This window comes from Artemia franciscana, chromosome 8 (genome assembly GCF_032884065.1).
Source record: "Artemia franciscana chromosome 8, ASM3288406v1, whole genome shotgun sequence".
Taxonomy (NCBI): domain Eukaryota; kingdom Metazoa; phylum Arthropoda; class Branchiopoda; order Anostraca; family Artemiidae; genus Artemia; species Artemia franciscana.
Window position 1 is genome coordinate 33,585,548 of NC_088870.1, and position 17,335 is coordinate 33,602,882.

Here is a 17,335-nt window from a genome sequence, read left to right on the forward strand (position 1 = left end):
CTATTTGCTGCACCACCAGAGCCATTGAAGACTTTCCTTACTGGAACTACGTCAGAATCTAAGCGTTTTTTGTCACAAATCAGAAAATATAACTCATGTTTCCAAATGACGTCGTTTGGAGCCCAAATCGAAAATCCAGATCAATTTATACCTACTTTCAAAGTAAAAGGGCAAATTTATCATAAAGCAGGGTCCCTTCTACCATTCTCAGGCGAGAATCATAAATTTTTACAATTGTACTTCATCACTCATCACAAACTCATCGATGCTACGATGCCCTACAATATCCTATCATTTTTTGGGATGGAGCCGACGGCTATCACTTTAATATTAAATTGATGAATCCAGCCACTAACAAAGAAATGAATAAGAAATGCAGTGCAATGCATTATTATTCCTATAGACTAATGATTCGGCAGGATGAAGAAAATTATATCTTAAAATGCCGTGAATTGTTTCACCAATTTGTCGTTGATATGTATGCTAAAATTGAATCAGAACGTTTGCTATATATCCGCCTGAATCAGACCAAGCTCCGCTCTGAACAATACATTCATTTGCGAGATGCAGTTATAAATGACGGTAATATCACAAACGTTGGAAGATTAACAATTTTACCTTCGTCATATGCTGGCAGTCCCCGTCATATGCATGAATATGCTCAAGATGCTATTGCGTATGTTCGTCTCTATGGTCGTCCAGATTTATTTATTACATTTACATGTAATCAATCTTGGGACGAGATACTGCAGCTTTTACTTCAAGGACAATCGGCGGTTCATAGACATGACATTACGGCCCGTGTCTTCCGGCAAAAGTTGAAATCACTGATAAACTACATAGTAAAACTTGAAGTGTTTGGGTCAGTGCGATGCTGGATGTACTCAGTGGAATGGCAAAAACGAGGTTTGCCACACGCACATATACTAATCTGGCTACATAAAAAAATTACTTAGAAAGAAATTGATGATGTGATTTCCGCTGAAATACCTGATGAAAATGTCGATAAGGGGTTACATGCTATTATTGTAAAAAATATGATACATGGACCTTGCGGTGAACTGAACGAAAATTCACCATGCATGGCCAAAGGAAGGTGCACAAAGCAATATCCTCGACTTTTAGTATCCAACACAATTACTGGCAATGATGGTTACCCACAATATAGAAGAAGATCTACTGAAGATGGCGGTAAAACAGCAATAATAAAGAAGCGTAACGGTACCACCATCGAAGTAGATAACCAGTGGGTTGTTCCATATTCCCTATTATTATCAAAAACATTTAGTGCACACATAAACGTTGAATACTGTAACTCCGTAAAGGCAGTCAAATATATATGTAAATACGTCAACAAAGGCAGTGACATGGCAGTTTTTGGCTTGCAGCCCGAAATCAAAGATATCGACGAAATCGTACAATATCAGGCTGGAAGATACATAAGCAATAATGAAGCTGTTTGGCGAATTCTTTCATTTCCGATACATGAACGTAGTCCAGCTGTTGTTCACTTAGCGGTACATTTACAGAATGGTCAACGTGTTTATTTCTCGGAAACCAACGTGCAACAAAGAGCCCTGAATCCACCGGATACAAAGTTAACCGCTTTCTTTTCGCTTTGCAAAAATGATTCTTTTGCAAAGAAGCTGCTGTATACTGAAGTTCCTTCGTATTACACGTGGAATACTAAAAATAAAGTATTTGAACGTCGAAAACAGGGTAAGTCAGTCGACGGCCAACCTACCATCTTCAAAGATACCACGATAGGAAGACTCTACACCGTTCACCCCAATCAACATGAATGCTTCTTTCTACGCCTGCTTTTGGTGAATGTGCCCGGTCCGACATCCTTTGAGTATTTGAGGACTGTAAACGGTACTATACATGACACTTACCGTAGTGCATGCCAAGCTCTGAATTTATTGGAGAATGACCAACACTGGGATAACTACATCAATGACGCGTGCGAAACGTCAAACCCAAGTCAAATTCGTGCATTGTTTGGCATCATTTTAACAACTTGCTCTCCATCAGCTCCTACAGAGTTATGGGAAAAATATAAGTCAAAAATGTCCGAAGATATACTCCATCGAAAACAGTTAGAGACGTCAGATATGACTTTTGATTTTACATCAGGAATTTATAACTACACTTTAGTTATTATAGAAGATTTGTGCGTACGTATGGCAAACAAACCTCTTCAGGATTTGGGAATGCCTTCACCTAACCGTATCGCTGCTGTTTCGACATGTGTAGAATTGGATCGTGAACAAAGTTACAGTACGAGTGATCTATTGTCGTATGTACAAAATAACATTTCCAAGTTAACGTCGGAACAAAAAGACATTTATGGTACGATAATGCATTGTGTAGATAACAACGTTGGAGAAATTTTCTTTTTGGATGCGCCAGGAGGTACTGGTAAAACGTTTGTGATAAAACTGATTCTGGCATCAATTCGATCAAAAAATGATATAGCGTTGGTAATTGCGTCGTCCGGAATAGCCGCAACATTGCTGCCTGGTGGAAGAACTGCTCATTCCGCTTTGAAATTGCCTCTGAATTTGCATTCTACAGAAACTCCCACGTGCAATATTTCCAAATCATCTGGGATGGGTAAAGTATTGCAGCAATGCAAACTTATTATTTGGGATGAGTGCACAATGGCACACCAAAAATCGCTCGAGGCTCTGGATCAATGCTTGAAAGATTTGCGAGGGAAGTCGAAACCCTTTGGCAGCACATTAATATTGCTTGCGGGAGATTTCAGGCAAACATTACCTATAATACCTAGATCAACTCCTGCAGACGAAATGAATGCTTGCCTGAAAAATTCTAATTTATGGGCACACGTAAAAACATTAAAATTAACTACAAATATGCGTGTCCGATTGCAAAACGATGACTCTGGTCAAACATTTTCAGATCAATTGCTGGCAATTGGAAACGGAAGGCTCCCAGTAGACTCAATTTCAGGACGTATACAACTACCTGCTGATTTCTGTAATTTAGTGACGCCCAAAAATGAATTGATTGAAAAAGTATTTCCGAATATTCTAAAAAATTATAAAAATAATAAATGGCTAAGTGAAAGAGCGATTCTCGCACCCAAAAATATAGACGTCCACGAAATCAACAATATTGTTTTGACCAAGATTCTAGACCAGGCAGTCCTTTACAAGTCAGTCGACACAGTTTTGGAACCAAATGAAGCGGTTAATTATCCATCTGAATTTTTAAATTCCGTGGATCTTTCAGGGTTTCCACCACACGTGCTACAACTAAAAATAGGCGTACCAATAATACTTTTAAGAAATATCAACCCACCAAAGCTTTGCAATGGCACGCGACTTGCCGTAAAAAAAACAATGGAAAACCTAATAGAGGCCACGATCTTGACAGGGCCTTTTGAGGGTGAGGCTGTTCTTATTCCTTGCATTCCCATGATTCCAACGGATCTGCCTTTTCAATTTAAAAGATTGCACTTCCCAATTCGATTAGCATTTGCAATCACCATTAACAAAGCTCAAGGTCAATCATTAGAAAAATGTGGTATAGATCTCAATACTGATTGTTTTTCCCATGGACAATTGTACGTTGCATGTTCGAGGGTCAGTAAACCTGACAATTTATTTATATGCAGCGACAATTGGACAGCAAAGAATGTTGTATATTCGCAAGTTTTACGCAGTTAATTTGTATTGTATCTATCTATCTATCTATCTATATAAAAACGAGTTGTGTGTATGCATGTTTGTTTGTTTGTAAAAAGAGCGTTTGCATATGACGTCATTATTAGTACATACGGCTTTGTATATGGACAGACAATGGGAAAGCCAAGATTGTTGTATATTCGCAATTTTTACGTAGTTTGAAACACATATATAAATCTATCTATATTCACAGGTGGGACACAGGGACACAACTACAATGGCGCGTAACTAATATGGCGCGTAACGACTTACCCGCGCGGGGGGGCTTGGGGGGGCGCGAAGCGCCCCACCAACTCGAAAACATGACGTCAGTCGACACAGAAACATGACGTCACCTGACAGATCCACAGACAGACAACTTATTTTTATATGTATAGATATATATATAAATATATATATTTTCTTTTTAGTTTTTTCTTCTTTTGTATTAATGCTAAAGCCAAGGTTCAAACCTGGAGCCTCTCGGACCTAGAACCTGAAACATAACGCTTTACCAACTCAGCTAATTCGGCTTGAATACATTCGTTTTGAGCAGCTTCCTCGGGTGTTGCCATTGTTGGTTCTTCAGTCATTTTACAATTAGAAATTTCTCTTTCAACGGTCTTCTTACAATTAAAAATTTGTCTTTGAACGATATTCTTAAATACCTGTGTCCTGGTCGTCATTTATATTGCCTGTGTCCCGGTCGTCATTTGTGTCCCGGTGTCCCAGTCTGTAATTTCTCTTTGAGTGTCCCGGTCGTTATTTATATTCCCTCTGTCCCGGTCGTCATTTGTGTCCCGGTCTGTAATTTCTCTTTGAGTGTTTTTTCTTGTTAGTATTTTTTAGTTTTTTACATTTTTCTTTTTCCAGTTTTCTTTTTCTTCTTTATTTTTCAGCTTCACTATGAAATACATATCGCCGAACCTTTGTTTTTTTTTAACTAAAATCTGGTAGGCATTGATGACCTTATCCAAGTCAAAATCCTAAACCCAATCATCATCACTATCATTTTCAGTTTTCATATGTTTTGACTCTCGCTGTCCAGGTGGATCTTCATCTAACTGCGCGGTTTTGCGTTCTTTAGCCTCAAGCCTGTTTCCTTGCTGTTCTTTTGATTCCTCGGCACGCTTTCTTTTCTGACTTTCTCTATCAGCAGCAAGTTTTTTGGCATAGACTCTTTGAGCATCTTCATCGGCTTTTGCCATTGTAAGTTCATCAGTCATTTTAAACTTAAACATTAATAGATTTCTACGTGAACATATATGTCTTAAATATCTTTAATGACGTCACCGTCATAGCAAAAATGACGACAACTAACTTCATGACGTCAGTCGACACAGAAACATGACGTCACCTGACAGACAGACATAACCCACAAACAACTTATTTTTATATATATAGATATAGAAGATATATAAATAAGTTGTCTGTCTGTGTGTCTGTCTGTCAGGTGACGTCATGTTTCTGTGTCGACTGACGTCATGAAGTTATTTGTCGTCATTTTTGCTATGACGGTGACGTCATTAACGGTATTTAAGACATTTGTTCACGGAAAAATGTTTAATTGTAAAATGACTGAAGAACCTACAATGGCAACAGCCGAGGAAGCTGCTCAAAGAGTTTATGCCAAAAAACTTGCTGCTGATAGAGAAAGTAAGAAAAGAAAGCGTTCCGAGGAATCACAAGAACAGCAAGAAAACAGGCTTGCAGCTGATAGAGAAAGTAAGAAAAGAAAGCGTGCCGGGGAATCACAAGAACAGCAAGAAAACAGGCTTGCGGCTAAAGAACGCAAAACCGCGCAGTTAGATGAAAATCCACCTGGACAGCGAGAGTCAAAACATATCAAAACTGAAAATGATAGCGATGATGATTGGTTTTGGGATTTTGACTTGGATAAGGTCATCAATGCCTACCAGATTTAAGTTAAAAAAAACAAAGGTTCGTCGATATGTACTTCATAGTGACGCTGAAAAATAAAGAAGAAAAAGAAAACTGAAAAAAGAAAAAATGTAAAAAACTAAAAAATACTAAAAAGAAAAAACACTCAAAGAGAAATTACAGACCGGGACACAAATGACGACCGAGACAGAGGGAATATAAGTGACGACCGGGAACCTCAAAGAGAAATTACAGACTGGGACACCCGGACACAAATCACGACTGGGACACAGGGAATATAAATGACGACCGGGACACAGGGACACATCATTAGAATAATGAGGTATAGATCTGAATACGGATTGTTTTTCCCATGGAAAATTATTTGTTGCATGTTCAAGAGTCAGTAAACCTGACAATCTATTTATATGCACAGACAATGGGACAGCGAAGAATGTTGTATATTCGCATGTTTTACGTAGTTAAAAACATATATTCATATCTATCTCTATTCACAGGTGGGACACAGGGACACAACTACAATGGTGCGTATCTAATATGGCACGTAACATGTTTTTGTGTTGAATGACGTCATATTTTCGACTGACGAAATTACAGACCCTGACATCGGGACACAAATGACGACCGGGACACCGGCACATAGGGAATATAAATGATGACCGGGACACTCAAAGAGAAAGCGACCGGGACACAAGGAGCGTTCGATTAGCAATCACCATCAACAAAGCACCGGGACACAAATGACGACCGGAACACAGGGAGTATAAATGACGACCAGGACATAAGTAAAAAAAACTAAACAAACTAAAAAAAAGGTAAAAACTACAATTTTTACCTTTTGGGATTATTATTTTTTTTTTTTTTATTATTATTATTTTTTGGGATGGAGCCGACGGCTATCACTTTAATATTAGATTGATGAATCCAGCCTAGTTTCAGTTTGCTTTTCAGTTTAGTTTCATTTTTATATATAGATAAGATATAATCTGGCGTAACGGACAGACAGCTTATTTATATATATAGATATATTTATAGATAACGACGTCAAATGCAAACCCACAAACAAACAAACACGCATACATACAACATATTTTTATGTATGTATATATAGTTTCTTTTTTAGTTTTTTCTTTTTTTCTTTTTTTCTTTTCTTATTTTTTAAGGTTTTTTTTTTAGTTTCTTCTTTTTGTTAATTTGTTTTCTTTTTTAGAAACAAATTTTTCAATCATATTTTTCAAATTTTTTTTTTCAATCTTACAACCTTTCAAACATTAAATAATATTAGTTACCACAACTGATTGGATATGTTTGAACTCCTCCGAATCTCGAGAGTTGAGTTCAAATCCACCTGTGGCAGCGCTCCAAATAGAATTATATTTTAAAATGCCGTCAATTGTTCCACCAATATGTCGTTGATATTTATGCAAAAATTGATTCAGAACGTTTGCTATATATCCGCCTGAATCAGATCAAAGATATCGACGAAATCGTACAATATCAGGCTGGAAGATACATAAGCAGTAATGAAGCTGTTTGGCGAATTCTTTCATTTCGGATACATGAACGTAGTCCAGCTTTTGTTCACTTAGCGGTACATTTACTGAATGTTCAACGTGTTTATGTCTCGGACACCAACGTGCAACAAAGAGCACTGAATCCACCGGATACAAAATTAACTGCTTTCTTTTTGCTATGCAAAAATGATTCTTCTGCAAAAAACTGCTGTATACTGTTTTGCCTTCGTATTACACGTGGAATACTAAAAATAAAGTATTTGAACGTCGAAAACAGGGTAAGTCAGTTGACGGCGAACCTACCATCTTCAAAGATACCACGATAGGAAGACTCTACACCGTTCACCCAATCAACATGAATGCTTCTTTCTACGCCTGCTTGGCGTAGAATTCAACGGATGATTCAACGGATCTGCCTTTTCAATTTAAAAGATTGCAATTCCCAATTCGATTAGCATTTGCAGTATATATATATATATATATATATATATATATATATATATATATATATATATATATATATATATATATATATATATATATATATATATATATATATTATATATATATATATATATATATATATATATATATATATATATATATATATATATATATATATATATATATATATACATATATATATATATATATATATATATATATATATATATATATATATATATATATATATATATATATATATATATATATATATATATATATATATATATATATATATATATATATATATATCCATATATATCTATATATATAAAAATAAGTTGTCTGTGTGTGGATCTGTGGATCAGGTGACGTCATGTTTCGGCTGACGTCATGAAATTAGTTGCCATCATTTTTGCTTTGAAGGTGACGTCATTCAAGTTATATAAGACATATGTTCGCGTAGAATTCTATTAATGTTTAACTTTACAATGACTGATGAAGATGCTCAAAGAGTCTATGCCAAAAAACTTGCTGGTGATAGAGAAAGTCAGAAAAGAAAGCGTGCCGAGGAATCAAAAGAACAGCAAGGAAACAGGCTTGAGGCTAAAGGACGCAAAACCGCGCAGTTAGATGAAGATCCACCTGGACAGCGAGAGTCAAAACATATTAAAACTGAAAATGATAGCGATGATGATTGGGTTTGGGATTTTGACTTGGAAAAGGTCATCAATGACTACCAGATTTTAGTTAAAAAAACAAAGGTTCGGCGATATGTATTTCATAGTGAAGCTGAAAAATAAAGAAGAAAAAGAAAACTGAAAAAAGAAAAAAGAGAAATTACAGACTGGGATACCGGGACACAAATGACGACCGGGACACAGGGAATATAAATGACGACCAGGACACAGGTATTTAAGAATATCGTTCAAAGACAAATTTTTAATTGTAAGAAGACCGTTGAAAGAGAAATTTCTAATTGTAAAATGACTGAAAAACCTACAATGGCAACGGTACCACCATCGAAGTAGATAACCAGTGGGTTTACGGCCAACCTACCATCTTCAAAGATACCACGATAGGAAGACTCTACACCGTTCACCCCAATCAACATGAATGCTTCTTTCTACGCCTGCTTTTGGTGAATGTACCCGGTCCGACATCCTTTGAGTATTTGAGAACTGTAAACGGTACTATACATGACACTTACCGTAGTGCATGCCAAGCTCTGAATTTATTGGAGAATGACCAACACTGGGATAACTGCATCAATGACGCGTGCGAAACGTCAACCCCAAGTCAAATTCGTACACTTGCTCTCCATCAGCTCCTACAGAGTTATGGGAAAAATATAAGTCAAAAATGTCCGAAGATATACTCCATCGAAAACAGTTAGAGACGTCAGAAATGACTTTTGATTTTACATCAGAAATTTATAACGACACTTTAGTTATTATAGAAGATTTGTGCGTACGTATGGCAAACAAACCTCTTCAGGATTTGGGAATGCCTTCACCTAACCGTATCGCTGCTGTTTCGACATGTGTAGAATTGGATCGTGAACAAAGTTACAGTACGAGTGATCTATTGTCGTATGTACAAAATAACATTTACAAGTTAACGTCGGAACAAAAAGACATTTATGATACGATAGACTCAATTTCAGGACGTATACAACTACCTGCTGATTTCTGTAGTTTAGTGACGTCCAAAAATGAATTGATTGAAAAAGTATTTCCGAATATTCTAAAAAATTATAAAAATAATAAATGGCTTTTAGTTATTATAGAAGATTTGTGCGTACGTATGGCAAACAAACCTCTTCAGGATTTGGGAATGCCTTCACCTAACCGTATCGCTGCTGTTTCGACATGTGTAGAATTGGATCGTGAACAAAGTTACAGTACGAGTGATCTATTGTCGTATGCACAAAATAACATTTAAAAGTTAACGTCGGAACAAAAAGACATTTATGATACGATAGACTCAATTTCAAGACGTATACAACTACCTGCTGATTTCTGTAGTTTAGTGACGTCCAAAAATGAATTGATTGAAAAAGTATTTCCGAATATTCTAAAAAATTATAAAAATAATAAATGGCTAAGTGAAAGAGCGATTCTCGCACCCAAAAATATAGACGTCCACGAAATCAACAATATTGTTTTGACCAAGATTCGAGACCAGGCAGTCCTTTGCAAGTCAGTCGACACAGTTTTGGAACCAAATGAAGCGGTTAATTATCCATCTGAATTTTTAAATTCCATATATCTTTCAGAGTTTCCACCACACGTGCTACAACTAAAAATAGGCGACCCACCAAAGCTTTGCAATGGCACATGACTTGCCGTAAAAAAAACAATGGAAAGCCTAATAAAGGCGACAATCTTGACAGGGCATTTTGAGGGTAAGGCTGTTCTTATTCCTCGCATTCCCATGATTCCAACGGATCTGCCTTTTCAATTTAAAAGATTGCAATTCCCAATTCGATTAGCATTTGCAATCACCATTAACAAAGCTCAAGGTCAATCATTAGAAAAATGTGGTATAGATCTTAATACTGATTGTTTTTCCCATGGACAATTGTACGTTGCATGTTCGAGGGTCGGTAAACCTGACAATCTATTTATATGCAGCGACAATTGGACAGCTAAGAATGTTGTATATTCGCAAGTTTTACGCAGTTAATTTGTATTGTATCCATCTATCTATCTATCTATATAAAAACGAGTTGTGTGTATGCATGTTTGTTTGTTTGTAAAAAGAGCGTTTGCATATGACGTCATTATTAGTGCATACGGCTTTGTATATGCACAGACAATGGGAAAGCCAAGAATGTTGTATATTCGCAATTTTTACGTAGTTTAACTCCTGCAGACGAAATGAATGCTTGCCTGAAAAATTCTAATTGATGGGCACACGTAAAAATATCAAAATTAACTACAAATATGCGTGTCCGATTGCAAAACGATGATTCTGGTCAAACATTTTCAGATCAATTGCTGGCAATTGGAAACGGAAAGCTTCCAGTAGTGGGAAAGCCAAAAATGTTGTATATTCGCAATTTTTACGTAGTTTGAAACACATATATAAATCTATCTATATTCACAGGTGGGACACAGGGACACAACTACAATGGCGCGTAACTAATATGGCGCGTAACGACTTACGCGCGCGGGGGGGCTTGGGGTGGCGCGAAGCGCCACCCCAACAGCTAGTATATATATAAATAAGTTGTCTGTCTGTGTGTCTGTCTGTTAGGTGACGTCATGTTTCTGTGTCGACTGACGTCATGAAGTTAGTTGTCGTCATTTTTGCTATGACGGTGACGTCATTAACAGTTTTTAAGACATTTGTTCACGGAAAAATGTTTAATTGTAAAATGACTGAAGAACCTACAATGGCAACAGCCGAGGAAGCTGCTCAAAGAGTTTATGCCAAAAAACTTGCTGCTGATAGAGAAAGTAAGAAAAGAAAGCGTTCCGAGGAATCACAAGAACAGCAAGAAAACAGGCTTGCAGCTGATAGAGAAAGTAAGAAAGGAAAGCGTGCCGGGGAATCACAAGAACAGCAAGAAAACAGGCTTGCGGCTAAAGAACGCAAAACCGCGCAGTTAGATGAAAATCCACCTGGACAGCGAGAGTCAAAACATATCAAAACTGAAAATGATAGCGATGATGATTGGGTTTGGGATTTTGACTTGGATAAGGTCATCAATGCCTACCAGATTTAAGTTAAAAATACAAAGGTTCGTCGATATGTACTTCATAGTGACGCTGAAAAATAAAGAAGAAAAAGAAAACTGAAAAAAGAAAAAAAGTAAAAAACTAAAAAAAAAAACTAAAAAGAAAAAACACTCAAAAAGAAATTACAGACCGGGACACAAATGACGACCGAGAAAGAGGGAATATAAGTGACGACCGGGAACCTCAAAGAGAAATTACAGACTGGGACACCCGGACACAAATCACGACCGGGACACAGGGAATATAAATGACGACCGGGACACAGGGACACATCATTAGAATAATGAGGTATAGATCTGAATACGGATTGTTTTTCCCATGGACAATTATATGTTGCATGTTCAAGAGTCAGTAAACCTGACAATCTTTTTATATGCACAGACAATGGGACAGCGAAGAATGTTGTATATTCGCATGTTTTACGTAGTTAAAAACATATATTTATATCTATCTCTATTCACAGGTGGGACACAGGGACACAACTACAATGGCGCGTAACTAATATGGCAAGTAACGACTTACGCGTGCGGGGGGGCTTGGGGGGGCGCGAAGCGCCCCAACAACTAGGTGTTGGGATGGTGCGAAGCGCCACCCCAACAGCTAGTATATATATATATATCTATATATATATATATATATATATATATATATATATATCTTCTATATATATAAAAATAAGTTGTCTGTGTGTGGATCTGTGGATCAGGTGACGTCACCTGAAAAAACTGGATCAGGTGACAAAACTGAAAACTGAAAAAACTAAAAAAAGGCAAAAACTACAAAAAAAAACTAAAAACTAATAAAAAAAATAAAAAAGCTAAAAAACTAAAAAAAGGCAAAAACTACAAAAAAAACTAAAAACTAATAAAAAAGCTAAAAAACTAAAAAAACTAAAAAAAGGCAAAAACTACAAAAAAAACTAAAAACTAATAAAAAAAATAAAAAAGCTAAAAAACTAAAAAAACTAAAAAAACTAAAAAAAGGTAAAAAACTAAAAAAACTAAAAACTAAAAAAAAACTAAAAAAAGGAAAAAACTGAAAAATAAGCTAAAATAAAGGTAAAAACCAATAAAAAACTAAAAAAAAAACTGAAAAAACTAAAAAAAGGCAAAAACTACAAAAAAAACTAAAAACTAATAAAAAAAGTAAAAAAGCTAAAAAACTAAAAAAACTAAAAAAACTAAAAAAAGGTAAAAAACTAAAAAAAATAAAAAATAAAAAAAACTAAAAAAAAGGAAAAAACTGAAAAATAAGCTAAAATAAAGGTAAAAACCAATAAAAAACTAAAAAGAAAAAAAGGAAAAAACTAAAAAAATTTTTCATCTAAAAAACTAAAAAAACTAAAAAAGGTAAAAACTAAAAGAACTAAAAAAGAAAAAAATAAATGACGACACTCAAAGAGAAAGCGACCAGGACAAAAGGAATGTTCGATTAGCAATCAACAAAGCACCGGGACACAGGGAGTATAAATGACGACCAGGACATAAGTAAAAAAAAAACTAACAAAACTAAAAAGAAGGTAAAAACTACAAAAAAAAAGAAAAAAAACTAAAAACTAATAAAAAAACTAAAAAATCTAAAAATCTAAATAAACTAAAAAAGAAAAAAAAGGAAAAAAATAAAGGAGAAAAACAAAACTAAAAAACGAATGTATATACAGACCGGGACACCGGGATACAAATGACGACCGGGACACAGGGAATATAAATGACGACCGGGACACAGGGACACAACTACAACGGGGACACCGGGGGAAACAGGGGGATATAAATGACGACCGGGACACCGGGACAGGGAATGGTCGATTAGCAATCACCATCAACAAAGCTCAAGGGCAATCATTAGAATCATGAGGTATAGATCTGAATACAGATTGTTTTCCCATGGACCATTATATGTTGCATGTTCAAGAGTCGGTAAACCTGACAATCTATTTATATGCAAAGACAATGGTAAGGTAAAGGTAAAGGATGCGGCATTTAGACTTTACAGTCCGTACCGGCGGTGCTGATCTCCGTTTCTTGGCCCTTCAGCCAGGAAGTGCAATGGGGGGTTGGGGGCCAGCCAACCTGTGCTTTCGCACACCCTTCCTGTTTACCTTCCCCAGATTTCTCCAGGTACCCATTTAGAGCTGGGTCGACTCTGGCTAAGCTTACAGGATCACGCCACTGACCCCCGTCCCAAACTGAAGAATTGGGTACACCGGGATTCGAACCCACGTCCTCTCAGACACAGGATCCCGAATCCAGCGCACCAACCCACTCGGCCAGGGCAACCCAAAGACAATGGGACAGCAAAGAATGTTGTATATTCGCAAGTTTTACGTAGTTAAAACCATATATATATATATATATATATATATATATATATATATATATATATATATATATATATATATATATATATATATATATATATATATATATATATATATATATATATATATATATATATGTATATATATATATATATATATATATATATATATATATATATATATATATATATATATATATATATACATATATATATATATATATATATATATATATATATATATATATATATCTATCTATATTCACAGGTGGGACATAGGGACACAACTACAATGGCGCGTAACTATTATGGCGCGTAACGACTTACGCGCGCGGGGGGGCTTGGGGGGGGCGCGAAGCGCCCCCACCAACTAGGTGTTGGGGTTGCGCGAAGCGCCACCCCAACAGCTAGTATATATATATATATATATATATATATATATATATATATATATATATATATATATATATATATATATATATATATATATATATATATATATATATATATATATATATATATATATATATATATATATATATATATATATATATATATATATATATATATATATATATATATATATATAAATAATTTGTCTGTGTTTGTGTGGGTCTGTCGGGTGACGTCATGTTTGTGTGTTGACTGACGTCATATTTTCGACTGACGAAATTACAGACCCTGACATCGGGACATAAATGACGACCGGGACACCGGCACATAGGGAATATAAATGATGACCGGGACACTCAAAGAGAAAGCGACCGGGACACAAGGAGTGTTCGATTAGCAATCACCATCAACAAAGCACCGGGACACAAATGACGACCGGGACACAGGGAGTATAAATGACGACCAGGACATAAGTAAAAAAAAACTAAACAAACTAAAAAAAAAAGGTAAAAACTACAATTTTTACCTTTTGGGATTATTATTTTTTTTATTTTTTTTTTATTATTATTTTTTGGGATGGAGACGACGGCTATCACTTTAATATTAAATTGATGAATCCAGCCTAGTTTCAGTTTGCTTTTCAGTTTAGTTTCATTTTTATATATAGATAAGATATAATCTGGCGTAACGGACAGACAGCTTATTTATATATAAATATATATAGATAACGACGTCAAATGCAAACCCACAAACAAACAAACACGCATACATACATACAACATATTTTTATGTATGTAGATATAGTTTCTTTTTTAGTTTTTTCTTTTTTTCTTTTTTTCTTTTCTTATTTTTTTAAGGTTTTTTTTTAGTTTTTTCTTTTTGTTAATTTGTTTTCTTTTTTAGAAACAAATTTTTCAATCATATTTTTCAATTTTTTTTTCAATCTTACAACCTTTCAAACATTAAATAATATTAGTTACCACAACTGATTGGATATGTTTGAACTCCTCCGAATCTCGAGAGTTGAGTTCAAATCTACCTGTGGCAGCGCTCCAAATAGAATTATATTTTAAAATGCCGTCAATTGTTCCACCAATATGTCGTTGATATTTATGCAAAAATTGATTCAGAACGTTTGCTATATATCCGCCTGAATCAGATCAAAGATATCGACGAAATCGTACAATATGAGGCTGGAAGATACATAAGCAGTAATGAAACTGTTTGGCGAATTCTTTCAATTCCGATACATGAACGTAGTCCAGCTGTTGTTCACTTAGCGATACATTTACAGAATGGTCAACGTGTTTATTTCTCGGACACCAACGTGCAACAAAGAGCCCTGAATCCACCGGATACAAAGTTAACTGCTTTCTTTTCGCTATGCAAAAATGATTCTTTTGCAAAAAAACTGCTGTATACTGAAGTGCCTTCGTATTACACGTGGAATACTAAAAATAAAGTATTTGAACATCGAAAACAGGATAAGTCAGTCGATGGCCAACCTACCATCTTCAAAGATACCACGATAGGAAGACTCTACACCGTTCACCCCAATCAACATGAATGCTTCTTTCTACGCCTGCTTTTGGTGAATGTACCCGGTACGACATCCTTTGAGTATTTGAGAACTGTAAACGGTACTATACATGACACTTACCGTAGTGCATGCCAAGTTCTGAATTTATTGGAGAATGATCAACACTGGGATAACTGCATCAATGACGCTTGCGAAACGTCAACCCCAAGTCAAATTCAAGCATTGTTTGGCATCATACTAACAACTTGCTCTCCATCAGCTCCTACAGAGTTATGGGTAAAATATAAATCAAAAATGTCCAAAGATATACTCCATCGAAAACGGTTAGAGACGTCAGATATGACTTTTGATTTTACATCAGAAATTTATAACTACACTTGAGTTATTATAGAAGATTTGTGCGTATGTATGGCAAACAAACCTCTTCAGGATTTGGGAATGCCTTCACCTAATCGTACCGCTGCTGTTTCGACATGTGCAGAATTGGATCGTGAGCAAAGTTACAGTACGAGTGATCTATTGTCGTATGTACAAAATAACATTTCCAAGTTAACGTCGGAACAAAAAGACATTAATGATACGATAATGCATTGTGTCGACAACAACGTTGGAGAAATTTTCTTTTTGGATGCGCCAGGACGTACTGGTAAAACGTTTGTGATAAAACTGATTCTGGCATTAATTCGATCAAAAAATGATATAGCGTTGGCAATTGTGTCGTCCGGAATAGCCGCAACGTTACTGCCTGGTGGAAGAACTGCTCATTCCGCTTTGAAATTGCCTCTGAATTGGCATTCTACAGAAACTCCCACGTGCAATATTTCCAATTCATCTGGGATGGGTAAAGTATTGCAGCAATGCAAACTTATTATTTAGGACGAGTGCACAATGGCACACAAAAAATCGCTCGAGGCTCTGGATCAATGTTTGAAAGATTTGCGAGGGAATTCGAAACCCTTTGGCAGCACATTAATATTGCTTGCGGGAGATTTCAGGCAAACATTACCTATAATACCTAGATCAACCCCTGGAGACGAAATGAGTGTTTGCCTGAAAAATTCTAAATTATGGGCACACGTAAAAACATTAAAATTAACTACAAATATGCGTGTCCGATTGCAAAACGATGACTCTGGTCAAAAATTTTCAGATCAATTGCTGGCAATTGGAAACGGAAAGCTCCCAGTAAACTCAATTTCAGGACGTATACAACTACCTGCTGAATTCTGTAATTTAGTGACGTCCAAAAATGAATTGATTGAAAAAGTATTTCCGAATATTCTAAACAATTATAAAAATAATAAATGGCTAAGTGAAAGAGCGATTCTTGCACCCAAAAATATAGACGTCCACGAAATCAACAATATTGTTTTGACCAAGATTCGAGACCAGGCAGTCCTTTACAAGTCAGTCGACACAGTTTTGGAACCAAATGAGGCGGTTAATTATGCATCTTAATTTTTAAATTCTGTGGATCTTTCAGGGTTTCCACCGCACGTGCTACAACTAAAAATAGGCGTACCAATAATATTGTTAAGAAATATCAACCCGCCAAAGCTTTGCAATGGCACGCGACTTGCCGTAAAAAAAACAATGGAAAAGGTAATTCTTCATCTGGGGCTCTTTCTCTGTCTGATTCTCTGGCTCTGCCTTTGGGTGTCAGCTTGGCTCTGTATAAATGCCCTAAAATTCCTGAAATTGCACTTTTTGTTGTGCTAAGAATGGATGCAATCCAATTGTCTTCCGAAATTCGTTGTCCTCACTAAGGTCCCCTTGGTCTAGTCTACT